Below are 27,947 nucleotides of genomic sequence, written 5' to 3' on the forward strand. Positions count from 1 at the left end.
AAATGAAGTGTGGTATTTGTAAGAGAAAAATATGTGCAAGTGTAATTGAAAGGTGATGTTTACATTTCGGATTTCCTCTGTTCTTGAGAACCTGGTTACAGGCTTATTCACCTTTTGTCCAAGGGAAGACATACCCGCAGGCAATGCTATAGGTCCAGCTGTTGGAAGTACAATAAAGAACCTGGTGATTCTTTACTCTCAGCCTTCAGGGGATGAGAAAGGAGAGAGACGCAAGCTAGCCAACTGGACAGAGGTAAATGAATGAATGCTAACTGGGTCTCTCCACCCCCAGCGAGTGTCAAGCTGCCAGCTGTGCCTTTAATTTAGCCCTTTGTCTTCCCTAGAAAGACCAAAGCCATTGTGTTGTAAGAAAAAAAAAAAAAAGGCGCTTCTCTAGCATGCTGTTCAAAAGCAAAAGATGGAAATTACAGGGATTAGGAGAGATACTATTTATTAAAGAAATACAATATTCTCAAAATAAAATGAAGGGACATTATATGAGAAGGAAATAAATAAATGAGTAAATTTGACAATTTGACTGCATTTTACCTATAGATTAAAATCCCGACTCAAAGGGCAATTGGGATACATTTTAAAGCTCAGGATTTTGTTCTCTTATTGATAAGCCTTAGTACCAACCATGGAGATCACTTGGTGAAAGAGAAAGACTGAGCAAGTTCTGAAGGAGAGCACACCACAGAGCCAAACCCCAAGAGGAGCCATAAAAAATGATGTTTAAAGTTTTCATGTTTTCCTCTTAGCAGAAGAGAGAGAGAGAGAATAAATTATTACTGGTTTATAGTTTGTTCGAAAAAGAAGCAGGTTTAGCAGGTTTAAACATGAAAGACAATGCACATAAAGCACTTAGCACAATGCTTGAAACATAGCATGTGCTCAGTAGAGGTTAATTTGTATTAATACTGTTAACTATAAGAAAATATGAAAACAGCTGACTCTGACTTCAGCTGCAATCAAAGAAATGAGCACTGGGCTGAATGAACATAGGAAGTTACAATTGCAGTCCTGGTTCTGCCACTGTTTGTGTGACCTTGAAAAAATCGCTTACTCTCTTGAGGACCCAATTTCCCCAGAGCTAAAAGAGAGAGACTGAACTAAATTAATATGTGAGATGGATTAAAACTCAATAAAGTACAGAATAATCCTAACAAATTCATAGGACTGTACATCTTTAGTTGGCCTAGAAGTTCTACTTTTTTTCTGATATTAGTAAAGTTTTGAAAGAATATTCTATTTTTATCACCTATTTTGTTTTCATTTGGGGTTACTTTATGCCCAGTGATAAAAAGTGCAAAGGTGAGAAATAGTTAAGCTGCTGTATTTTGATAAATTGAGAATGTATGTGTGTGATTTATAAAAGCTAAATGAAAGTTGCTGAGAACTGGATTCTATAAACACAAACAGCCTAAACAAATAAAAGATTATTAGTTCTTCTCCTCCTTTGGAAGCTCCAAAGGCTGCTATAAGAAGAGTTGCATGCACTTGTCTGCTTCCTCAGAGCAGCCCTCACAACATTCTTCAATCATTTTAAACAAGGTGGGGCAAACTGCAAAAGCAGCAAGTGGAACAATGGTGACAACGGAACTTGGGCTGCCATTCCGCGCACAAATCACTTCTGGCAGGAAGAGCAGTCTCAGAGCCATCTAAATTCCAAACATTGGAAATAGAAACAATACTAATCAACCTCGAAGAATGTGACTGATGGGCATAAGATTTCCTTTCTCAAAAAAGAAAAAAAATCGAACCCATTTGGATGGAGGTTTTTTGTTCATATAAAGCTCTGACATGTTGGCATACGACGTTTTTGTCTTAATATTGCTCTCCAAAGAGTTAATACAGCCCAAGCACGAAACACCAACCCCTGTGCATCCTGGACAAGAGGAGGGAGCTACATGGCTCCGTCCTGGCTCTGGCACTAATTTGTAGGCTCACCTTGGCCCTATTACTAAAGCTTTCTGTGGCAGTGTCCTAATTGGCAAATGGAAATGAAAGCTCCTCTGCCTAACTCCAAAGGGAGTTGTGAGACTAAAATGAAGTCACATATGTTAAACTACTTTGAAGACCATAACTGTTACACAAATGGATTCTCTTTCCACATGTCTAGAATACACATGTATGGTTGATCCCATCAGAAAAGTAAGGGAGCTTCCCTGAATGTAATTACTTATTATTCTTGAAATAGCATTTGGTGTATCACATCACTGCTTTCTCTTATCATTGATAATTAGGTGATCACAATTTCACATAAGCATTCAAAGTCATTTTTAAAAGTTTTACTGCTCAAGGGTGAAAGCAAGACCATTGTCACTATGAGAAAAAATCATTTGTATCTCTGCATAAAAGCTACTTTAAAATAATCATAAAAAGAAATAGACAATCTTTATTTCACAAAAGCAGCTGTGACACAAGCTGAAGTCTCATCAGGTAGTTAATGTACACTTTTAAGCAACTTAGGATGCTCTATCCTTTACGGTAAGTTTTTGTTCAGCCAATGTTTTATTGATGGCCTAATATATGCCAGACACTGTGATGGCACTTAGGACCCTATAATGATAAGAAATAATTCTATCTTCAGAGGGGGAAGTCAGTCTGCTACACAGGATAAGTCTAAGGCAACATGTGATTAGGCTATAATAGACTTGTGAAGTGGAATTTGTCAGGGCTCCCAGGGAAGTAGGCTCTTGATTACAGAGAGAGAGACCAGCATGGGGCTTTGCCCGCCTCCTGCTTCTGGACCTGGCTGGCTCAGGATGTAGGGGTTGGTGGAGTGGAGGTAGAGCCATCATGCTTCTGCCTCAGAAACTCTTTGTCTGCGGTGGCAATATTTTGGAAGGCCAGCAGATAGGAATGTTACTCCATGAAAACAGAACCTGTCCTCTTCCACTGAGATTGAAGACTTCTCTCTCTTCAGAGCAGAAAGTTGGAAATTTTCTCAATGGAAGGCCGGGAAAAGAGAGTTTTGAGAATATCAGAAGGTAAAAAGTTTAGATAGCATTAAAGCATTTTAGGATTTTTCTCTTTTTAAAATTTTTTATTTGTTTTAATTGACAATAATTGTGTATATTTCATGGGGTACAATGTGATGTTTTGATCTATGTATACATTGTAGAAAGATTAAATCAAGCTAATCAATATATCCTTTAACTCGCCAACTTAGCATTTTGTTAATGGTTAAGATGTTAAGAAGTCTATTTTTTTTAGCAATTTTGAAATATGCAATACTGTCGGCCCTTGGTGTCTATGAATTCTACATCCACAGATTCAACTAACTGATAATCAAAAATATTCAGAAAAAATAACAATACAACAATAAAAATAATACGAACCTTAAAAATGCAGTATAACTATTTATATAACATTTACATTGTATTAGGTATTGTAAGTAATCTAGAGATGATTTAAAGAATACAAGAGAATGTCCATAGGTTACATGCAAACACAATGCCATTTCATATCAAGACTTGAGCATTCATGGATTTTGGTATTCAGGAGACTCCTGGAACCAATCCTCCAAGGACACTGAGGGACAAGTACACATTATTATTAACTGTGGTCACCATGCAGTGCAATAGATTACTAAAACTTATTCCTCCAGTCTAACTGAAACTTTGTGTCCTTTGATCACCATCTTCCCTTTCCCTGTCTCTATACATCCCTCCTTCTGGGAACCACCTTTCTGTTCTGTTTCTATGAGTTCAACTTTTTTAGATTCCATATATAAGTTAGATCATGCAGTATTTGACTTTTTGTGCCTGGCTTATTTCACTTAGCATAGTATGGAGGGTCTCAAAAGCTAAAAATATAATTACCTGATGATCCAGCAATCCACTTTTGGGTATATAGCGAAAACAATTAAAACTGGTGCATCAAAGAGCTACCTGCATTCCCATATTCATGCAGCACATTCACAGTAGCCAAGATATGGAATCAACCTAAGTGTCCATCAATGGATGAATGACTAAAGAGAATGATATAGACAGACAAATAGCTAGCTAGCTAGATAGATAGATATATAGACAGATGGATAGATAGACATACATACTCTATAGCCTTAAAAAAGAAAATTCTGTCATTCACAACGTAGATAGAACTGGACAATTAAAGCAGTTTCAAGGGTAAAATTTAGCACAGTTTATCTGTTTTTTAAAAACATCTATAGTCCATGATAAGTCGTAATAGTAGCTGAGATAGGACATTGTTTATTGCAATTCATCCTTTTACTTATCTTTCCCCTCATCTGTTTACTGAGTTTATCTTTCTCTCTTTAACTTCCTTAATTGTTCATAGTTTAGAGTTGGAGTGCATTTTTCATTTGTTATATATACTGAATGGTTTTAGATTTCCTCCTCTTTTGAAAATAGGATATCATTACTCATTTCAAATAATTACCCTAACAGCTTATTTTTCTAACTTTTGTGAACATTTTCCTGAACATTGGTGCTCTTCAACAGAAAAAAAAAATGTTTTCAGCCTCATATTATAAAACATTGATTCTTAAATTTTATCCAGCACTGATAGGTTGGAATTGGAACCTAGGAAGCCACATTTTAAACACCAGTCCTTCAACACACATGCACACAAACACACACACAGTCTTTAAATAGGACAACCAAGGACATCACTTTGAGAAGACACATGCACACGTATGTTTATTGCAGCACTATTCACAATAGCAAAGACTTGGAACCAACCCAATGCCCAACAATGTTAGACTGGATAAAGAAAACGTGGCATATATACACCATGGAATACTATGCAGACATAAAAAAGAATGAGTTCATGTCCTTTGCAGAGACATGGATGAAACTGGAAACCATCATTCTCAGCAAACTAACACAGGAACAGAAGAGCAAACAACACATGTTTTCACTCATAAGTGGGAGTTGAACAATGAGAACATACAGGCACAGGAAGGGGAATATCATACACTGGGGCCTGTCGGTGGGTGGGGGGCAGGGGAAGGGATAGCATTAGGGGAAATACCTAATGTGGATGACAGGTTGATGGGTGCAGCAAACCACCATGGCACGTGTGTACCAATGTAACAAACCTGCACGTTCTGCACATGTATTCCAGAACTTAAAATATAATAAAAAAAGAGAAACATAACTATAAAATGTTACTGCATCGTATATCCAAATAAATTAAGTATTCACTGGGCCCTATATACTGTATATAGGTCCACTCTCTGATTTCCAAAAATTGCTTACCCTGGCAACACTGCAGACAACCATGAGGTTCAACCAAGACTTAGAACAACTGCCTCCTACTTTTGACTATCTTCCAACCCTAATGAACTGATCTGGAGAACCTTGTACATAGAGCTCTAAAAAATATTCTCTACTTTTCCTTTTCCCAGGCAAATCCCTAGGAATCGTAAAGACCCATTTCCTCACATGCCAATTAGTTTTTCTTATTTTCTCTCCTTCCCCAGCATCCCTTAAAATGGTGGTTCTCAATCCTCGGTATATGTCAAAGTCCCCTGGGAGAGCTTGCTAAAAATACACATGTCCCCAGGTACAACCCAGACCTGGTAGCTGGAGTGTCCTCCAAGAAAATCAGAATCACAGGTCCAGGGACATCAGTTTTTTTTTTTTTTGGAAGCAGAGTCTCATTCTGTTGCCCAGACTGAAGTATAGTGGTATGATCACAGCTCACTACAGCCTCGACCTCCTGGGCTCAAGCAATCCTCCAACCTCAGCTTCTCAAGCAGTTGGGACCACAGGTGTGTGTCACTACACCAAGACAATTTTTCTATTTTTTAAATTTTGTTTTAGAGATGGGGTTTTGCAATGTTGCCCAGGCTGATCTCAAACTCCTTGGCTCCAGCAGTCTGCTCACCTTGGCCTCCCAAAGTGCTGGGATTATAGGCATGAGCCACCACGCCCAGCCCTAGCATCCGTATTTCTAACAAGCCCTCCAGGTGATTCTGAGACATCTAGGATTAAAATCTACATTCTATATCTTAACTGAAAATTGTACAGAGATACTTGCAGAGCATATATAGTAGAAGCAAGGGAGTGAAACTTAAAAGAGGATATTCAATCCAGGTCATTAAAAAATAAGAACTGTGATAAACATACAAGTTATAAATTATACACTCTCACTTATAAGTAGGAGCTAAACAATGGATACACATGGACATAAAAATGGAAATGATAGATAGTGGGGACTCCAAAAGGGGAGAAGAGAGGAGAAGGGAAAGAGTTGAAAAATTACCTATCGGGCACTATGTTCACTATTTGGGTGACAGGATCCATAGAAGCCAAAACCTCAGGATCATGCAATGTATAGTCATATAACAAAACTGCACAGGTACCCCTTGATTTTAAAATAAAATAATAATAACTGAAGCAACTAATTTAAAATCTTAGAAGAACAATATTTCTCCTCATAATAACTATGGTGAGGTTGAGGCAAATTGCCATAATCCAGCACTGTTCAAGTCAATCTGTTCAAAAAACTTTGAGGGGTAAGGGTAAATCTTACCAATCTCTGGACTACCTTACTGCCTTTTTTGGTACATCACAGTCCTGTTAAAGGCCAGCTGGAGTGATGTGGTCAGGGCTGACATGGTTTGGCTGTGTCCCCGCCCAAATCTCATCTTGAATTGTAATCCAAATTGTAACACCCACATGTCAAGGGAGGGACCTGGTGGAAGGTGATTGGATCATGGAGGTGGTTTTCCCCATGCTATTCCCCTGATGATAGTGAGTGAGTTCTCATGAGATCTGGCTGTTTGATAAGCATCTGGCACTTCCCCTGCTCTCTCTTTCTCCTGTTGCCATGTAAGATGTGCCTTGCTTCCCCTTTGTCTTCCACCATGATTGTAAGTTTCCTGAGGCCTCCCATGCAGAACTGTGAGTCCATTAAACTTTCTTTGTTTATATATTACCCAGTCTCAGGTAGTATCCTTATAGCAGTGTGAGAATGGACTAATACAGAGAATTGGTACCAGTAGTGGGGTACTGCTATAGAGATAACCTGAAAATGTGGAAGTGACTTTGGAACTGGGTAACAGCAGTTCAGAGGACTCAGAAGAAAAGAGAAAGATGTGGGGAAGTTTGGAACTTCCTAGAAACTTATTGAATGGTTTTGACCAAAATGCTGATAGTGATATGGACAAGGAAGCCCAGGCCAAGGTGGTCTCAGATGGAGATGAAGAACTTACTGGGAACGAGAGCAAAGGTCACCCTTGCTATGCTTTAGCAAACAGACTGGTGGCATTTTGCCCCTGCCCTAGGGATCTGTGGAACTTTGGACTTGAGAGAGATCATTAAGCGTATCTCGCAGAATAAATTTCTAAATAGCAAAGCATTCAAAAGGAAGCAAGAGCATAAACGTTTGGAAAATTTGCAGCCTGACAATGCAATAAGAAAGGAAAACCCATTTTCTGGGGAGAATTCAAGCCTGCTGAAGAAATTGCATAAGTAACAAGGAGCCGAATGTTAATAGCCAAGACAATGAAGAAAATGTCTCCAGGGTGTATCAGAGATCTTGAAGGCTGCCCTTCCCATCACAGGCCCAGACACCTATGAGGAAAAAATGGTTTTTGGCCAGGCCCAGGGCCTTGCTGCTTTGTGCCGTCTTGGGACTTAGTGCTCTGCATCCCAGTCATGGCTAAAAAGGGCCACGGCACAGCTTGTACCATGGGTTCAGAGGGTGCAAGCCCCAAGCCTTGGCAGCTTCCATGTGATGTTGAGCCTTTGGGTGCACAGAAGTCAAGAATTGAGGTTTGGGAACCTCTGCCTAGATTTCAGAGGATGTATGGAAATGCCTGAATATCCAGACAGAGGCTTGCTGCAGGAGCAGGGCACTCATGGAGAACCTCTACTAGGGCAATGTGGAAGGGAAATGTGGGGTGGGCACCCCCACATAGAGTCCCCATTGTGGCACTTCCTGGTGGAGCTGTGAGAAGAGGGCCACCGTCCTCCAGACCCCAGAATGATAGACGCAATGACTGACAGCTTGCACCATGATACTGGAAAAGTTGCAAACACTCAACGTCAGCCCATGAAAGCAGCTGGGAGGGATGCTGTACCCTACAAAGCCACGAGGGCAGAGCTGCTCAAGGCCCTGGGAGTCTACCCCTTGCATCAGTGTGCCCTGAATGTGAGACATATAGTCAATGGAGATCATTTTGGAGCTTTAAGATTTAATGACTGCCCCACTGGATTTTGGACTTGCATAGGGCCCATGACCCCTTTGTTTTGGCCAATTTTTAGCATTTGGCATGGACGATTTACTCAATGCCCGATCTCTCATTGTATCTTGGAAGTAACTAACTTGTTTTTGATTTTACAGGCTCCTAGGCCTAAGGGTCTTGACTAACCTCAGATGAGACTTTGGACTTGGACTTTTGAGTTAATGCTGGAATGAGTTCATACTTTGGGGAATTGTTGAGAAGGCATGGTTGGTTTTGAAATGTGAAAAGGACATGAGATTTGGGAGGGGCCAGGGAAGGAATGATATTATTTGGCTGTGTCCCCACCCATGTCTCATCTCAAATTGTAAATCTGAATTATAATCCCCACATGTCAAGGGAGGGACCTGATAGGAGGTGATTGGGTCATGGGGGTGGTTTCACCCATGCTATTCTCATAAGAGTGGGTTCATGAAATTCAGTTGTTTGATAAATGTCTGACAATTCCCCTGCTCTCTCTCTCTCCTGCTGCCATATAAGATGTACCTTGCTTCCCCTTTGCCTTCTGCCGTGGTTGTAAGTTTCCTGAGGACTCCCAGCCATGTGAAACCGTGAGTCAATTAAACCTCCTTTATTTATAAATTACCCAGTTTCACATAGTATCTTTATAGCAGTGTGAGAACAGACTAATACAAGGGCTACAGTTATGGAGCCAAACCACCCAGTGAGAAAACACTAAAAGGACAAAATATAATGCCTCCAAAGTGGCACCTGAACCCTCATAAGGTATCTACCAGGCTTTTTAGTTTCTAGTAACAAGAAAATCTGAAAGAAGGAACTGCCTCCCTGGCAAGATGTGCATGAAGTCAACTCTGATTCTGATTTAGTTAAAATGAGAGGACCAGGATTGCTAGCTTTTGAAAGGCTCTGTACATGCATTATAGCTTTTAATTAATAAACAGTTTTGCATGGAAAGGGAGGAAAAGAGTTTTGTTTGCTTTAGGGGGTAGGGAAATTTGGTGGGTGTTTCATGGGGCCTGGGAGGAGGATATGGATGAATGGATGTTAGGGAATAGCAGGGATATTGGTGAGGTGGGAACCTTCCTGTTCACGTTCATTTGTGATTGGTTTTAAACACTAAGCATAGCTAAACAAAGGAAATTTTCTGGCTTTAAGAAAATCATTTCCATTCTCCAAATATACTGGCCATACTGTAGGCCTCATAAAATTTTGACAGCAAGATTATAAGGACTTTTTCTCAGAAAATCAATTATAGTCTATTTTTAGCATGGACAATCTAGTAATTAAACAAATATTGATTGGGAGGAAAAAAGATCTACATCCTAAACCCTTAGGTTATCAGACCTTCTCTCTTCCAATTAAAGATCACCTTTCCCCAACATGTGCCTGTAAGAGAGAGCGTGCAAGATGTCTGCCACTCTTCTCAAACCCAGGTAAGACTAATTGCTCAGGCTTTCTGCCTTTTCCTGCCTCTGGACAGTTGTTATGGTGATCCCAAAGGAGATGGGACTTTCAGAAGCCTAGAAAGATCAACTTATCCCCCAAGTATTTAGTTGGTGCCTACCCTGTGTTGGGAAAGAGTGATGAACAAAACGGGTAAGGCACCTGACCTCACAGAGCTCACAGTCTAGCTGCAATAAAATAAATAAATAAGGAAGTTTCAAATTATTGGAAGTGCTATGAAGGAAATAAAATTGGGCTACAGGGGAGATCCAGGAGGAAGGGAAGTTTGCTTTTAATAAATAGAGGGGTAAGGATGGCTTCTGATGCAGGAAGGGGGGCATGTTTAAGGAAATGTCGGAAGCTGGGTGTTGCTGGAGTGAAGTGACAAGAGGAGAGTGGTACATGATGAATTTGCAGAGGTCCTAGTAAAGAGTTTGGGTTTTATTATAGATGCAACAGGAAACATTTGGAGAGTTTTAAATGGGACAGCCACATGATCTGAATCATAGTTTTTAAGATGAACTTTTTATTAGGTATAATTTTAGATTTACAGAAAAGTTTAAAGATAGTACAGAGGGTTTCTGTACACTTTCACCAAGTTCCCAGCATTGTTAGCATCTTAATATACCATGGTACATGAATACTAACTAAACTCAATGCTTTATTTGAATTTCACCAGTTTTTCCATTAATCTCCTTTTTCTGTTCCAGGATCGAATCCTAGCTACCACATTGCATTTAGTCATCAAATCCCCCTAGTTTTCTCTGGTCTCTGATAGTTCCTCAGTCTTCTTTTGTTTTTCATGTCCCTGACAGTTTTGAAGAGGACAGTTACCCTGTAAAAAATTTCCCAATCTGGGGTTTGTCTGATGTTTTCCCCTCATGCTTAGACTCAGATTAGGGGTGTTTTGAAAGACTGCCCAAGAGGTGATGTGTCCTTCTTATCATATCATATCAGGGGTTCTTGTTAGGTAGCCACATGCCATTACTGGAGATGTTAGCCTTCATCACTTAGTTCAGGTAGTGCTTGCCTGGTTTCTCCACTATAAAGTTACTATTTTTCCTTCTTCATGTTTTATGCTTTAGAAGCAGGGCACTAAGTTTACCCTACCTTCAAGGAGATGGGGTAAAGGGAACTAAGCTGCATCTCCTGAAAAGGGGAATAGCCACATCTATATTTGGAATTCTCCTGTAAGGAAGATTTGCCCATTATTCCTCATTTATCTCTTTATTTAAACATTTATTTATATTAGTACAAACTCATAGATATTGATATTATACTTTGTGTAATAATTCAAATACTACATTATTTATTGTATTGTTCAATTTGTTCTAGCTTTGGCTGGTGGGAGCTCTTTCTGGTTGGCTCCTATATTCCTTTGATATACCCCATATCCTTTCTTTTGAGCACTATCTTACTCTCTGCCACTACAAGATGCTGTATGCTCACCTTGTGTTTTTTCTTCCCCAGTCCTAGAATCAGCCATTTCTCCAAGGACCCTGGCTCCTTTTGTTGGAGAAAGATATTAGAGACCAAGATTTGTGCACTGAGTGTTCTAATTGCTAGCAAGGTGTCATTGCCTCTAGGCCCTCTCAGCTAACATAGCTAGGAAATACATGATTTGTGTGAACTAACCCATATGTATACACATACCTATAAATATTTATATATATATCCATCTGTATCTATATTAAACTAAACATGAGTTTGTACTAAAACACTGCCACAGGGCTCACTGAGTCACATTTTTAAAAGATCATTCCAAAATATTTTATAAAACAACAACAAAAAGGGATAACTAACTGTTCCAAGAGTGGAGGCAGTGAGACAAGTTTAGGCTGTTGTCATCAGGCAAGAGATGATATAGGTTTGAATTAGGATGGTGACAAACAACAAGGAAGAGACGGAGCTGATTCCAGACAGACTTTGAAGATAGAGCTGTCAGGTTTTGATGGTAGTTTGGATATGAAGTAGGGGTAGGAGAATGAGGGAAATAGAAGGATCAATGACAATTCATGGATTGGAGGTCTGAAGGAAATATACGCACTGTGATGCCATTTGCTGAGATAGGAAAGACTAGGGAAGGTGCAACTTTGGAGGGGAGGATACCAAAGTCAAAATTGTTTTTATCTTGCTAAGTTTGAGGTGCTCTTTAGACAGGTTGACATGTCAAATTAGCAGGTACACCTAGGAGTGTGGAGCTCCTGCGAGGAGTCTGGACTAGAGATATAAATTATGGTGTTATCAGCATACAGATGGTAATTGAAGCCAGGGGGCTAGATGGGATAACCCAGGAGAAGGCAAGAGTGATGACAGAGAGAAAAAAGGATCAGCACTAAGTCCCAAGACACTTCAGCAGTTAGAGGTTGAGCAGAGGAGGAGCCAGCAGAGGTGATTTCACTTCTCCACTAGAGTTCAACATTCACAGTGGTTTTTGTCTGAGATGTCCACATCACACATTTCCTCACTGCTCATGATGTTCCACTGACAATCAGAAGAATTTCCATTTTTACATTAATTTTGTTTTGTTACTGATTTAGGGAGGCAGTTGTAGATGATTCAACTTTTATTAAATCAACTCTTTCAGATTGATGGGTGTTCTCTTCTTCTGAAATACAATGTTCTGCTTCATTTTCATGATACTCCAATTGAAAACTCATTCCTGCCTCTGTCCTCATTTCCCTCCCTGGGTCCGAGAACATCTTTCTGAAGAGACAGAGAGAAGTGAGCTAGTTTTGGGATTAGGGAGTGGAAGAGCACCAGAGTTCCTTCCATACCTTGCTGAAAAGGACCTGTAGAGCATCTGCTGATACATTTATGATCAGGGACTTCTTTCCCTTACTAACCAAAATAGGAAACCAAGTCTCAGATAAACATGTCAGATCCCCAAGTCTTGCTCATTTCTCCCGTCCTGTCTGCATTTCCTCCATCTCTACCCTGAGCCAGGCTCCTACCAGCCCCCCAAGGTAAAGGGGAGTATAGTGTAATGGCTTAAGAGCATGGATCCTGAGCCAGATATTCCTGGGCTTAAATTTTACCTGTACCACCTAGTAGCTGTGTAACCTTGGACAAGTTAACTTCTTTGGGCCTTAATTTTTTCACTTGTAAAATGGAAATAATAATTGTGTCAGTTTCATAGGATTGTTGTGAGACTTTAATGAGATAATGTATATAACATAAAGTGCTTAAACATTATCTGATTTGTAGTAAATGCTATGTAAGTGGGCCGGGCATGGTGACTCACACCTATAATCAGAGCATTTTGGGAGGCTGAGGCAAGTGGATTACTTGAGTCCAGGAGTTCAAGACCAGTCTGGCCAACATGGCAAAAACCAATCTCTACTAAAAATACAAAAAATAAAAATAAAAAATAGCTGGGTTTGGTGGCGCATAACTGTTACTCAGCTGCTCAGGAGGCTGAATCCCAGCTACTCAGGAGTATCCCAGCTACTCAGGAGGCTGATACAGGAGAATCTCTTGAACCCAGGAGGTGGAGGTTACAGTGAGCCAAGATCACACCACTGCACTCCAGCCTGGGTGACAGAGAGAGACTCATCTCAAAAAAAAAAAAAAAAAAAGTGTAACTATTATTCCTGCAACTGACTAGCATACCAGGGGATCCACCTGCCTCTAGCCTTACTGTGCCCTCCTCAAGTACATTCTGCTGCTAGACAATTTCTTTCTTTTTTTTCTACTGCTTTAACTGATTATTTTTTTTATCAACTATCACAAGCTAGGAACTGTCCTAGATACTGAAAATACAGCAGCGAACAAGATTCACGATGTCCTTGATTTCCTGGAGCTACATTCAAGCAAGAGGAAACAGGCAATAAACAAAGTAATTTCAAGAAGTATTGTACCTGCTTTGGCAGTTCTATGAAGAAGATACAGGAGTAAAATGTGATAGAGTGAGATTCTTCCTGTGAATGATCAGGAAAAGCGTTCTCTGAGGTGGTGACTTTTCATCAGCCAGTCATAGGGTGCTCTTTATAAAAAACACAGGCTCAGAGATTGTAAAAACCCTGAGGGAAAGAGGAACTTGGCATGTTGAAAGAACTCTCAGAAAATCAGTGAGACTGAATCATAGTGCAAATAGAGGCATGTGGCAGAGATTGAGAGTGTCCAGCACTACATGTGTCCTCCTCCTCTTACTGGGCATCCAGCCAAATTCCATTTCCCAGACATCCTTGCCATTACACATGGCCATATGACTGACTTATGGCCAATGGAATGTAGGTATGGCAAAATATACCACTCCCAGGACTGGCCTATAAAACCCTCCGACATGTGATTCTCTCTTCTTTCATCTGTTTATTGGCTACAAAAGAATCAACAGATAATTCCAAACCCCTCGAGATTTCTTTTTTTTCTTTTTGAGAGAGAGTCTCACACTTGTTGCCCAGGCTGGAATGCAGTGGCTCGATCTCGGCTCACTGCAACCTCTGCCTCCTGGGTTCGAGTGATTCTCCTGCCTCAGCCTCCTGACTAGCTGGAATTACAGGTGCACACCACTATGCCTCACTAACTTTTATATTTTTAGTAGAGGCAGAGTTTCACCATGTTGCCTAGGCTGGCCTTGAACTCCTGACCTCAGGTGATCCACCTGCTTTGGCTTCCCAAATTGCTGGGATTACAGGCATGAGCCATCATGTCCAGTCCCCCTTGAGTTTTCAAAGCCACAAGACAAAAGGCATCTGGTCCCTGAGTATGTGGAGTAGAGCCATCAATGGAGAATTTGGGAGAGATCCCTTTAGCAGCTAGTATTATTTACCTCAATACCAGGAGTGTGGTGCAAGATGAGGTCAGAGAGAAGGAAAGGGCCAATTCTTCCTAACACAACCATTTTACCATCTATCCTGCTGCCTATTGTCCAGAGTCCACAGCCCCAACTATGAGGTCTACCTGGTCATCCTCACACTACCTACCCCACCATCATGTCTTCTTGATCCAGATCTTGTGCTGCAGTCAGGTGGTCTTCTCATTGTCTTGTGCCTTGCAATTTAGCCAACCCTACCAAGCTCTAAGCACCGACTATTTCAAGCCACCACATCCTCTGAATGCCACTGGGTTCCTTAGCTTTTCACTTCACTGTTCATAGGTTGTTTCATGCAAGGTAGTTTCTTTGATTTACAGGCTCAGTGATGAAGTGGAGAAGCCAAGTCATAGCTTCTTCTGGATCCCTTACAATGCCTGATAGAAATGTGCAGCACATAGAAGGTATTCAACAAATGCTTGATTGCCAACATTGAGTTCATTTGAGATAACTTCTCACCTGCTCCACTCATAGATACAAGTGGCAATTTTGAAAACCACTAAGCCATGTTTCTGTGACTGTGCAGTTTGCATAGAGGAGCTACAAGAAATGTTCCTACCATGGCACTGACTCCCCGCTTGGAGAAGTGGCTTGTGCTTACTTAATAAGCCTTCCCTAGAAGTTTCAAAATGTCATTACCGTGACAACCGAAGCCTCCAGTTCATTTATAGCAAACCTCAGAAAACAAACATTGCAGATTCCCCACCTCTAAGACATCTTAAAAGCTGGCTGTCTTGGCTCCCAGCTCTGCATCTGGTATAGTACCAGCTCTCCATAACTTTCATCTTACTTGAACTCCCATATGCACCATTCCAAATTGGGCAACTTGAGTCCTGAACCTCCAGGCTAAATGAGGAGTTTTTCTCCAATCCAGTTTATCAAAATCCAGTCTCTTCCTAATACACTCAGAGTTCTCAGCCATGGGGCCTAATCAGGCCTTAAACAGTAAAAGCATGACTCAGGGAAAAGTGCAAGGTTTCTCCAGAATCATCCCCACCCTGATAATTTTTCATATAACTAAGTGATGAGGAAAGCATCCAAAAAGTATCAATTTACCTCAATTTGGCTTCCAAGGCAAGTGGCCCTCAGCTCCAGGAACAGAGAGACTTTGGAGTTAGCATTCATTAAGGTAAGAGGAGGAATGGGCTAAGGAGACACATTCCACCTGCTTTTTCCTTGAACTCTGCCATTAACCTTCCTCTCAGGGGGCAGGAGCAGCAGCCGGGGCTGCAGCTCCAAATCAGTGCATTCATCACAGATGGTGCTGTTAGTGTGGGGACTGTGGGCTCCAGTAAATCACAGATCGGGGTTGACTGTTTGCTAAGAAGACATTCCTCACTCTGAAGTTTGGGCTCAAGCCCAGAATGAAATTACTCACATCTCCCTTCCGCCTCTCTTCCCCTTTCCCTCTGTTCTTCCCATGTGTTGGCTTTTTGTGGTTGCCTACTATTTGGATTTTTCCCAGCCCCTTCACACTTTTGTAGCCACAATAACTAACCCCCTGATGGAGAGAGCTGGCATTTGTAAGCCTCAACTCAGGTACTCTGTTTAACCCTTTGAGATATATTATATACTTATATATAAACATGTATATATGCATATGTACATATACATATATGTTTGTGTGTCTATATATAATATTACATATAATCTCTTTTATTCTCTTTTGTCAACTCTATGGGGTAGTTGTTATCTCTTTTACTTCTAACATGAGGAAATCAAGGATCAGAGAGAAGGAAACCCTAGTCCAAGGTCACATGGTAGAGCTAAGATTTAGATCCAGATTTGGTTGGCTTTAAGGCTCTTGTTCTCTGCACAATGACTACATCATGTTCCAAAGACATCACATGCAAACAATAACGTTGCTGAAAGCTACCCTGTTCCAGAGCTCCCATCAATATCAATAGGAGAGGTTATTTCTACAATGTACCTGTAAGATCTTCCCCTGGGGAATGAAATCGCAGGTGCCTGTGAAAAGCTACTTTTGCCAATGTTCAGCGAAGACCAAGGCTCAGCAAAATGATTCCAGAATATGACTGTGCAGAGTCAATTGAGACTTCTGTTGCCAGAGAAACAGAAGGTATCCAGGGACAGGGTATTCAGAATAGCGTAGTGGACGAGTGTGCAGGCCAGGCTCAGGGATCAGATTGCCTCTCTTCTCATCTGCACCACTCAGTAGATATGGGAGGTTAGATGAGTTACTGAATCTCAGATGCCCTCATCTGTTTTATATATATATATATACACATACATATACACATACACACACACACACATATGCACACACATAAATATACACATATATATGCCAGGCACTGTTCTAAATACTTACATGTATTGTCATTTACTCTTCACATCAACCCTATAAAGTAGATTACTTTTATGATCTCCATTTTAGAGATGGAAAAACAGAGGCACCAAGAACGTAGGTAAATTGCTTGGTCACACATCAGGTAGATGGCACATCAGGTTCAAAGGTGGGTAATCCTACTCCAGACCCTGTGCTTCCCACCATTACTGTCATTACAGGAACACTAATACTACCTATATCATAGGATTATTATGAAGGCTGTGCTAGCTGCTGCATTTAAAATGCCTAACAGTGCCTGGCACAAAGTAAGCTCTCAAAAAATGTCAACTATTATTACTACTAAGGAAAGCTAGAGTATTCCTAGCAGTCTGGGTTTGGACAAAAGGCAAGCCTGGGTGCTGCAAAAAATCCAAGCCACACGCATTACTGCAGCCAATCTGATCTTGGTTCTGTGCTCCCTTTTTAGCCTGAGCATTTATTTTCCGGCGCTTCTGGCTAGAGTGTCAAAATGTGTTGTACTCTCATTTCATGAGCTTTTGCTGCAGAAAGATAATGGAGTGGAAAGACATGGGACACTCTTATGGCAACTTGTATTTCTCCTCCACAGCACTGGACACATTTGTAGTTATTATTTATGTAATTACACGTTTATTGCCCTCTTTCCCCCAAAACCAGACCGTAAACTCCTTGAGGGCAAGAGCTGTGTGTGCTTTTCCACCACTACATCTCCAGCTCCTGGCACAGAACTTGGCATGAGATGTGCATTCAGTGAATGTTTGCGGAATGGATGAATGAATGATGCTGCTGCCCTAGGTCTGTAGAGCGAGTTGCATGCAGGTCCTCTCCCGATAAGGGGAATGCCAGAAAAGGTGCAATTCCTAGGTATAGCCAAAAGGTGGCAGAGTGACTCTGCAAACAGTCACTTCCAGACAGTCTGGGAGCTGAGTGGTCTTGTCAGAAACTGCAAGACTCAGAATCACCTCTGTAGCCTCCATGTTTTTCAGCCAAGGGTACTGCATATTGTGCATGCTCAAAAGTATTTGCTAAAAAAGACAACTCTTCTTTCAGCAAGGATGTTTATTCATTTACCTTTCTTGAATAAGAGCTGCCTTTCGACAAATATTTATTGAGTGCTTACTATGTAGGCACTGAGGTGACAGTGATGAACAAGGTGGATCTAGCTGTTGAACTTATATCTAGCAGGGAGGAGTTGGTTAATGAGACGAATAAGTACCAAATGCTATGGGAAGAGGTCCTCTCCTGGTCCAGGAAAGTCGAGAGAGCTTTTTGGAAGTGTCATTAAAGCTGAGAAGTAATTATATATTTACACATCCATGTGAGTCACCAACCCATTAAGTAAGAGACAATTCCTTGGTTACATAAACTATTCCAAGGCAGAGTGAATCTCAGACATACAAAAGTTTAGGACATTCCACCACTGGCCTTTTTCAATATTACAAACTAGACAAAATATAACTATTTTTAACAGCAGACATTTGTTGAAAAAGAATTACAAATACAGATCAAGTCCCAAGATGCACATGGACTTCCCTGAATTCTTGACTAGTATTTCTTATATGTGTCCAGGGCTTTTCATTTCCTACAGTGTTAGCTTACTTGATTCCTACTACAGATCTGTGAGGTATGAAAAGCAAACAGCACCAGCCCCATTTTATAGGGTCTAGCATTTCACAGGATGAAATGGAAGCTCAGAGAAGTTACATGGCTTGCTCAAATCCCTATTGCACTGAGAGGCACAGTCAGTACCACACCCTGGTCCACTGACTGCCAGTCTATTACACTCAGCTGTCTGTTTATTGCACATAAAGTGGACACCGCTGTAGGTTCCTTAGGCTGGGATGAGACCTGCATTTATGTTTCCTCTATTCCCTATGCTCTGGAACAGTTTATGTAAGAAAGGAATTAAGCGTTTTCTAAATTTCTCCTATGGTAATAGATGTATTCAGACTTTAAAGCATTCCTGGAGTAAACTTTGGAAATCTATTTTTTTTCTAGAAACTCATCCCTAGATTGTAAAATTTATAGGCACAAAGTGGTAAAGAGTAGTCTTGGAAAAACAATTTTGTAACAGTTTTCCACATTCGCTTCACTTCTTTATAAATATATACATATACTATGTTTCTCCTGAACCATGTAACCAGTTGTTAATGACCCTTCACCGCTAAGCACCTCAGCATATGTCTACTAAAAATAAAGATTTTTCTTACACAGTAACAAGAAAATGATCAAATTTGGGACCTTTAGCATCAATCAAATCCTATTACCTAATGCATATCCGAAATTCTAATTTCACCAGTTATTCAGATTAAGTTCTTTGTAGCATTTTCATTTTCTAATCTGGGCTCCAAGTTAGGGTCATGCATTGCATTCAGTTGTCCTATCTTTTTCTTCATCTTTATCTCAGCCTTTCTTTATCTTTCATCACATTGCCATTTTTGAAGAGAACAAATCAGTTACATTGTACAATGACCATCAGCTTGACTTTGTGTGATGTTTCCTTATGATCATATTCAGGTGCTGCATTGTGGGCAGGAATAACAGAAGTGATGCTTTGCCCTTCTCAGTGCATCACAGCAGAAGGCACATGATGTCAGGTGTCCTGTTTTTGTGGATGTTCACTTTAATCACTTGGTTAAGGCAGTATCTACCAGGCTTCTCCACCATGAATAGGCCTTTTTCCCCTTTGTGGTTTATAGTAAGTAATCTGTGGGGAAATACCTTTGATTCTTTTCAATACTCTTGTACTCAATGGTTATGGCGTCTTGCCCAAATGAAGTATTATTATGTTAATTGCAAAATACTGGCTTCAAACTCTATCATCCCACTACATTTATTAGTGAGCCATCTATTATTATAAAAAAGAGTTTTTGCTTATCCTTCTTTTTTAATGTATTGATTTTTTTTTTTCTGACTTTGGTTTTCAGTATAAGTTTGGAATCATAAATTTGATTTATGAAAAACGAAAGTTTTCAATATCACAAAAACCGTCTGATGTGTAAATGTATTACCTTCGTGATTTCATTTTGATGGTAAAATTGTCCCCAGTCCAGCTGTAGAAACCCTTCAAGCTGGCTCCTATGTCCTTTAGGCATGTGCCATCAGTGTCGAATCACTGCCTTTCCTTTTAGCACAAGACTTTCCCAGTTTATCTTATATTTCCCTTGCCCTAGCCCTAGAACCAGTTATTTCTCCAAAAGGCCCTGGTTTCTTTTATTGGAGAATGGTATTTAGAAAACAAAATCTTAGCACTAGCTGTGCTCATTTGTTTGGGGATGTTAACACTTCTAGACCTTTTCAGTGAACAGAGTTAAGGATGAGCTCATACTGGATTTCTCTAATTCCAATCGAACACCATAGGATTCTTCCTCTTCATCCCATGCCAATGATGTACCTTCTCCCACAGTGAGAACCCTGGCTTGCAACAACATTCATATAATATAATCACTCATTTGCCCAATCCTATAAACATACACAAAATAGTTTCAGCATTGCTATACTGACACCACTACTAACAACAAATCTAATAAGAAGCTTTCAAGATTTATTTCTTTTTATCTTTAAATTGAGAGTATATGGTTAAAAATTACCTGATTAGTTTTTGTTTATTTCTGGGTTGGTTATGTTATCAATTTGGCATATAATTAATGTGTCTCCACTTGTATTCAATTTTAGGGGTTTCCTCAGACTTACTGATTTGATTTCACTTTTTGAATATGGAAAATGCAAACATGACTTCAAGAGTCACAACTATAAATATAGGTATATTCTGGTCTCTGAAAATGCTTTAATTTTTTCGTATCTATTATGTCCTCCTTATTTCAAAGTTTGCTTATTTGAATCTCTTTTTGTTTCTTAATTAGATTTGCCAAAGCTTTTCTTTTTAATTGTGATGTTTGTTTGTTGTTTCTTTGTTTGTTTGTTTTTTAGACAGGGTCTTGCCCTGTCATCCAGGCTGGAGTGCAGTGGTGCAATCATGGCTCACTGCAGCCTTGAACTCCAGGTCTCAAGCAATCCTTCCATCTTAGTATCTCCCCCCAGTAGCTGGGACTACAGGTGCATACCACCACACCTGGCTAATTTTTGTCTTTTTTGTAGAGACAGGGTTCATCATGTTTCCCAGGCTGGTCTTGAACTCCTAGGCTCAAGTGATATGCCTACCTCAGCCTCCCCAAATGCTGGGATTATAGGCCTGTGTTGGTCTTTATAATGAATTAACTTTAGGTTTTATTAGTCAGGCCTACTTTTGCTTATTTTCTGTTTTAGTAATGCTTATATCATTATGAATTCCTTCCATCTACATTTCTTGGGTATATTTTACCATTAATCTCCTAATGTCTTGAGTTGGATACATAGTCCATTAATTTTCAGGATTTTTTTATAAGCACATAAAGCTTTCATTTTCTTCTGTACTGTTTTAGCCACTCAGCAAAGATTTTGATGTATAGTTCCTTTATTTTCATTCCATTCCAAATAATTTTCTCTTGTATTTTTCCCAAGTCTTAGCCATCAAACTTTCTTTATCATTTTATTTTACATATGTGTCACTTATAAACAGCACATGTTAAATATTTGAACACAATCTGAAAATAATAGTGGAATTTAATTGTTCACATTTATTGGAATTATTGATGTATTTGAACTTATCCCTCACATCTTTTGTTATTCCTTATCATGCTTTTTTAAACCCGTTTTTTTTTTTGTTTTTTTGTTTTTTTTTTTAATCACAAGAGCCAATTGTTAGCATCTCTTTTCAACTCTGTGTTCAGTGAAATCATGTTGGTAGTTTGATGTCAGTCATGTGGGGGTGATTTTCATGGTACAAATCAGAGTTTTTCCCCCCAGAGTTGGTGTTAAACATTTACCAACACACCACTTGTTTCTTGTATGTCATGTCTTTCTCTTTATTATATTACTTTTTAGTTTTAGTATGCCCTTGAGTATTTTAGAGCAGGCCCATGAATACTAAAATTTATTAATATGTATTTGCCCTCATCCTTGAATATCACTTTGCCTAAGAACAGGATTTATGGAAGAGACTACTAATTGCCTATTCCAAGTCCAGTTTTCTCTCTTTCCTAAAGAACTAAACCTCAATTTTTAGCAGAGTACACTATGGCCTTGAATAAACATAATACTTTTTAGTCTTTCTTTGGGCAAGTGTGGCCATATGATCAAGTTCTAGCCAATTAAGTTAAAATAAATACTACGTAGGAGTTCTAGGAAGCCTCCTTAAGGAGAACTGACAAAACTGGGAGAGGTGTCCATTTTACTCTTCCTCTCACTTCCTTTATTTGACTACTTGGAACTACTTGGATAAGATGGCTGGAGCCCCAGGAGCTACCTTGAGCTGTGAGGTAACTGAGGATGGAAGTCATGTCTTGAAACCGGTTGCAACAGAAAGATAAAAGAAGCCTGAGTGCTGATAACTTGATGAAGCTGGGGTGATTTTCCATGCCTCAGTTTTTCTCTGATACTTTATATCTCTTTGTCTTTTGGTTTAAAATTTTGGGAAATCTCCTCTACCTAAGTTTCCAATAACTAATTCCTTTTTTAGCCACACCCATTCTATCATTCAACTATGGTGCTGAATTTTTAATTTTAGTAGTTAGATTTTTAATATCCAAAGACACTTTCCTATTATCTGATTGTGGTTTCAATATTGCAACAGGTTCTTAACTCTTTCTCTTACCCAACTCTGCTCCAGATAAATATTTAATAGTCACATTACTGGACAGAACCAAAAATTAGAGTACCAAGTGATATATTTTGAATTCTGTATTTCAACTTTCAAATTATTATCTGGTACTCCATCTCTGTGACTTCTTTGGGGATAGAGGCAATAGAAGTTGTGGAGTAAATACTTGAGGTTAAATTCACTGGAAAGATTTTTATTGAAGAATAAATTAATAGAAAAGATACCTAAATATCCATTCATCCCTCTCCAAATCATTTTAAATTTTGGGTATAATAATGTGAGCTGATAAACAGTTGCCATCTGATAAAAACCAAAGGGCCAGATATTCAAATTTATGGTTTTGTGGGCCTTATGGCCTCTGTTGTAGTGTGAAGGCAGTCATAGACTATTCGTACATAAATGGATGTGACTGTGTTCCAATAAAACTTTACTTATGGACACTAACAGTTGAATTTCATGTAATTTTCAAGTGCCATAAAATACTATTCTTCCTTTCATTTGTTTCAATCATTTAAAAACGTAAAAAATCATTCCAGCTTGTTGTCCATTCAAAATTAGGGAGTGAGCTGGACTTGTCTTACAGAGCATTGTGTGATGAACTCTTTTCTAGCTATTACCATTAATGCTTGTTTTGGTCAAACAAACCCAACAGCATTTATAGCTCTTTTTTCCTTGACCTGAATTTCATCACTAACTAATGCATGTTTGGGAAAGAATCATAGTTGTTTCCTTTCTGTTATTTCTTTCCTACTCAGCCTCATTTTGGCCCCAGCATTATTGCTTTATTTTGTTCTCTTTTTCCCCATGATTTCATATTTAACCCAACAACAATGTAAGCTCTACACACACACACACACACACACGGGGAGGGGGAAGTTAAAAGAAAAAGATAACCATCTTTCCTTATTACTATGAGAAATTAAAGTGTCTGAGTTTGTTAACTTTTTGAATTTTGATGCTTCAGACAATGAATAAAGCCAGTCTGTTCATAAGGAAAGAAGGCATGATGTCATAATCACAGTACTCTGGACGTTAGGCCCAAAAGGATCAAAATACTCATTAATGCAGATTATAACATTTGGTGGGACTTAGCTAGTTCTCACGTCGTGCTTCAACCCAGGAACACTTCTTTTCAGAACATGGGTCCAGACATTTGTGGACTGAGAAGTCTAATCCATCACTGCACTGATTATCTTACCTACCTGGGCTTTACTTCTCTGAAGTTAAGCCAGCAAGATATGTTGCTGCCCTAGCCAGTGTTCTTGAGGAAATGAGGAAAAGGCATGTGAACTTCACCAAAATAGATGACAAAGCACATTGTTCCTTTGAGCTTCATATCATATTTGCATAAGAATAAATAATGTGATTCCAGCAGTTTTTGTTGTTTAACAGCAGGATATTTGCAAAGGGTTAAGCCTCACTCTCTTTTTGACACATTCTTAGTAGAATAGAATTAAGGTAAATCTGTGGGGAAAGCAGACACAGTTGCTTCAGGCTGGGCTACATTACTGGGGTCATCATGAGTGCCAGTGTCTGGTCCTCAGCTTAACAAATTCAGAAGTTAATTTTTATGGCATTCACGCAGAGGTGATCAGGCTTCAGGGGACTGACTCATGCTAACCAAATTTACAGGAGACCAACTGATTAAATGGGAAGCCAATTGATTAATTTACACTGGGAAATGGAACTGCCAGCCAGCCAGCACATTCTCTGCCAGAAGAAAAGATAACTGGAAAACAAAATTAAAGTCCAAAGGTTGTTTGAAGAGTGCAGAAATCAGGACTAGAGTTGTTAAATGGCTTCAAAGGATTGTTGCCCAGCTATGGTAGTCATCTTGATGAGTCCTGCTTCTCTCCTGCGGTGACGGACCTTCTTCGCAGATACCAGGACTTACGTTGGCTGATCAGGGTTCCCTCTCTTGGCCACTGCTAGAGACACACTGACTATGTGTTACTCTGCAGCTCTCCTTTTTCAAATCTCTAAGAAAACTGTATGATGTGAAACATAGCCTAGGACACACAGATAATATTTGCCTGCCACCACCCAATGAACCCATATTTTTATATCAATGTCCCCTTCTCGTTGCCTAAACTGTTTTTCCTATCATCTTAGTCTATTCTCTGAAAATTTCTTTCTCTTTCTTGCTCTAACTGAAATTCATTTCTCCTCTAGGAACAATACCCTTTCCCTTGTTGCTTTCTTAAGTGGTGGCTGTTAAACTCTCATACTGCTAGATTTGAAAGTGGGGTAGGTGGCCTTCTTTTTCTTCCATTGCCATTTCCAACCATTCTTCCTTCCTCCACCAAAACACCCTCATTTTGATCTCATGCCATCAGACCAGACCACTTACTAGTCCCTCCTTTTTGCAGTCATTCACAGACCCCTGATCTCCTGAGTATTTTTGCTCTTGGCATGCTTTCACTTTCTCCAACACTACACCTGCCTTAATTATTGGTCATTTCAATAGTACACATAGAGAATCTCACCTGTGTCCTGGACTTTCAGTTCCTTGACCTCTTTTCCTTGAGTAACATTGTCCGTTCCCCACTCCCCAACGTCAGCTGCTCACTCCCATGGCCATATCCTAACCTGATCATTACCAGTAACTACATTCCTTCCTTTATCTGAATTTTATGCCTCCCACTATCCCACCACCACTTCTTATTTTTCCACTGACTCCCTCTACTGCCCTATCTTCAGTAATCCTTCAATCTCATTAGGACCTATAATTCATTGAGCCTATCGCCTTTTCACTGTTTCTTATCCCTCACAGATAAGGGATAAGAAATAATCCTTACTACTTTCTTCATTACACAGCTTTGCTTCCATGACCCATCTTTATAATTTCTCTCTTGTGTATACCAATGACTCCCTTGCCCCTTGCCTTGTTTCATCATACCCCTCTGGCAATGTCTCCACTCTATTTTAATCAAATTTTCTGCCTCCTCTGAACCTGCACCTGTGCAGCTAAATGTGCCTGGGGAAAACATACTATGTGCCTACTGGTCTTACTTTAAATTCATGACCATTATCCTCAAGTGGTCCCTTAATGATACTCAGTAATTTTATTACATTTACTAATTCATTTATTCTCTCACTCTTCTAAACAAATAATACCTTACCTTCTTCCTCATCCTCCAGCACCTCTCTCATCCTCGTTCTTATCAGATCACCCTGTTTATTTATCTGGAAAGTAGAAGGAATCAGCTGAGAAGTTGTTGCCCATACTGCCAACAGCAGCTGACCTCCATCTGTGTGCACACACTGGCCTCCCTCCTGTTACCATAGATAAGCGGTCTGTGCCCCTAACAAAGGCCAATTCTCAGCTTGTGCACTCAAACCCATCCCATTTTACCAACGTCAGAACAGTTTTGCAGCAATTCTCTTGTCTCTCTTCTATATCGTCAATTTTCCATCTTTACTGGCATATATATTTGACATGTCAAGATTGACATGTATAAAACCATCTTATGGTATAGCTCCTCTACCCATGCCCACTGTTAAAACCTGTTCCTCCTGTGAGTTCACCATGTCAGTAAGTGGCATCTCCATCCCTCCGGTTACTCAAGCCCAAAACCTTGATATAACTTTTGATGCCTTTCTCTCTCACATACTTCACAGCTAATTTATCAGTACGTTCTGTTAACTCTCTTCCAAAATACAACTAGAATTCAACCCCTTCTCACTGCCTTCCCTACTACCACCTTAGTTGAAACCACTATCATCTCTTGCATGGATTGCAATAGCCTCCCAACAGGTTTCCTGAAACACTTGCCCCATTACTGTTATTTTGAACACAGCATCCAGAATTGATTTTCTTAAAATACAAAATAAGATCATGTCACACTTCTGCTCAAAACTTTCCAATAACTTCCCATTTCCATCAAGTCAAAACCAAAGTCATTGCAATGACTTGTAAGGCTCTATATAATTGGGCACCACCTTTCATTATCTCTCTGACTTCATTCACTCTCTTCGACCAGCCTTGGTCTCTTTGTTCTTTCTCCAACCTATCACGGAGTCTTAGAGGATTTGTCCCAGCTATGTTGTTTCTGTGTTCCAGGATCTAATCCAGGATACCACATTGCATTTATAGAGTTATTACTGTTAATAGCAATCTTATTACTTCTATGACAAAATATATTCCTAATTCCAAGCAATGATTAATTAATCTTAAAATATCCATAGAGACAAAGTAGAAAAAATGTACTTTGTACTTTAAACATTCTTTATTCCCCTTTCCTCCCTTAAATATATTTATTAAGCACCTACTGTGATCCAATTGTTCTTGTAGGCCCTAAGGATACAGAAGTGAATGAAACAGATAAACATCCCTGCCCTCAAGTAGTTACATTTTATTGAGGGGAAAAGAATAGGGTTGTGAAGGGAACAGACAATAAACAAGACAAGTAAGTAGAATATACAGTTTGTATCATGGTGATAGATTAAATGAAGAAAAATAAAGCAGTTAAATAAAGAAAAATAAAACAGGGAGGGAGACAGACAATGCTGTGTGTGTGTGGAGCAATTTAAAACAGTGTAGTTACAGATCCAAAGCCTGAAAGAGATGAAGGAGTGAGCCACAGGGCTATCTGGGGGAAGATCACTCTAGGTAGATCCAGTGTAATCACGAGGGTCCTTAAAAGTGGAAGAGGGAGGCAGAAAAAAGTCAAAGGGAGATGTAACTATGAACGAATGGCCAAAAAGATGCAACATTGCTAGCTTTGAAGAGAGTGAAAAATGCTAAGGAATGCAGGAAGCCTTCAGAAGCTGAAAAAATGCAAAGAAACAGATTTGCCCTTAAAGCCTCAAAAACGGAACACAACTGTGTCAACATCTTGATTTTTAGTCCAGTGAGACCCAGGTTGGACTCCTACAGAACTGTAAGAGAATACATTTGTGCTCTTTTTAGACACCTAGTTTAAGGGAATTTGTTGTGGCAGAAATAGGAAACTAAATATATATGATTTCTAGTCATTACCACAACCCAGAAAGATAGGTCTAATCTCCACTTTATAGAAGCAAATACTGAGCCTCACAGAAATGAAGGTTGCACAGCAATTAAATGACAGAGGTATGACTTAACCCGTGTTCTCACTCCTAATTTTATGTTCTATTACTGTCATGCTGTCTCCCTGGTTAGGATCCAAGACATAGCCCACAAAACCCTATGTAACCCGTAATATGCCCAAAATACCCTAGGTTTGCAAGTTTTGAAAAATGAGTTTTGAAAAACAAAAGTGACTGTGGAGCCACTTTTATATTATACAACAAAAATTGTATTTCAAAATGGCATATTTAAATACCTTAAAAGTACATATGCACCACTTCTCTATGGTGTTCTAATACTAGTAAACAACGTGCTGTATATACCTGTGTAAGTGGTGTTTGTTTATCTTCAAGACTGCTACTTAAGGTAAATCAGATTTAATTAAGAAAAATAAACAGGTAGACATAGACATCTGGGGAGACACTAAAGGTG

Source organism: Trachypithecus francoisi, unplaced genomic scaffold (assembly GCF_009764315.1).
Source record: "Trachypithecus francoisi isolate TF-2019V2 unplaced genomic scaffold, Tfra_2.0 Lachesis_group6, whole genome shotgun sequence".
Classification (NCBI taxonomy): Eukaryota; Metazoa; Chordata; class Mammalia; order Primates; family Cercopithecidae; genus Trachypithecus; species Trachypithecus francoisi.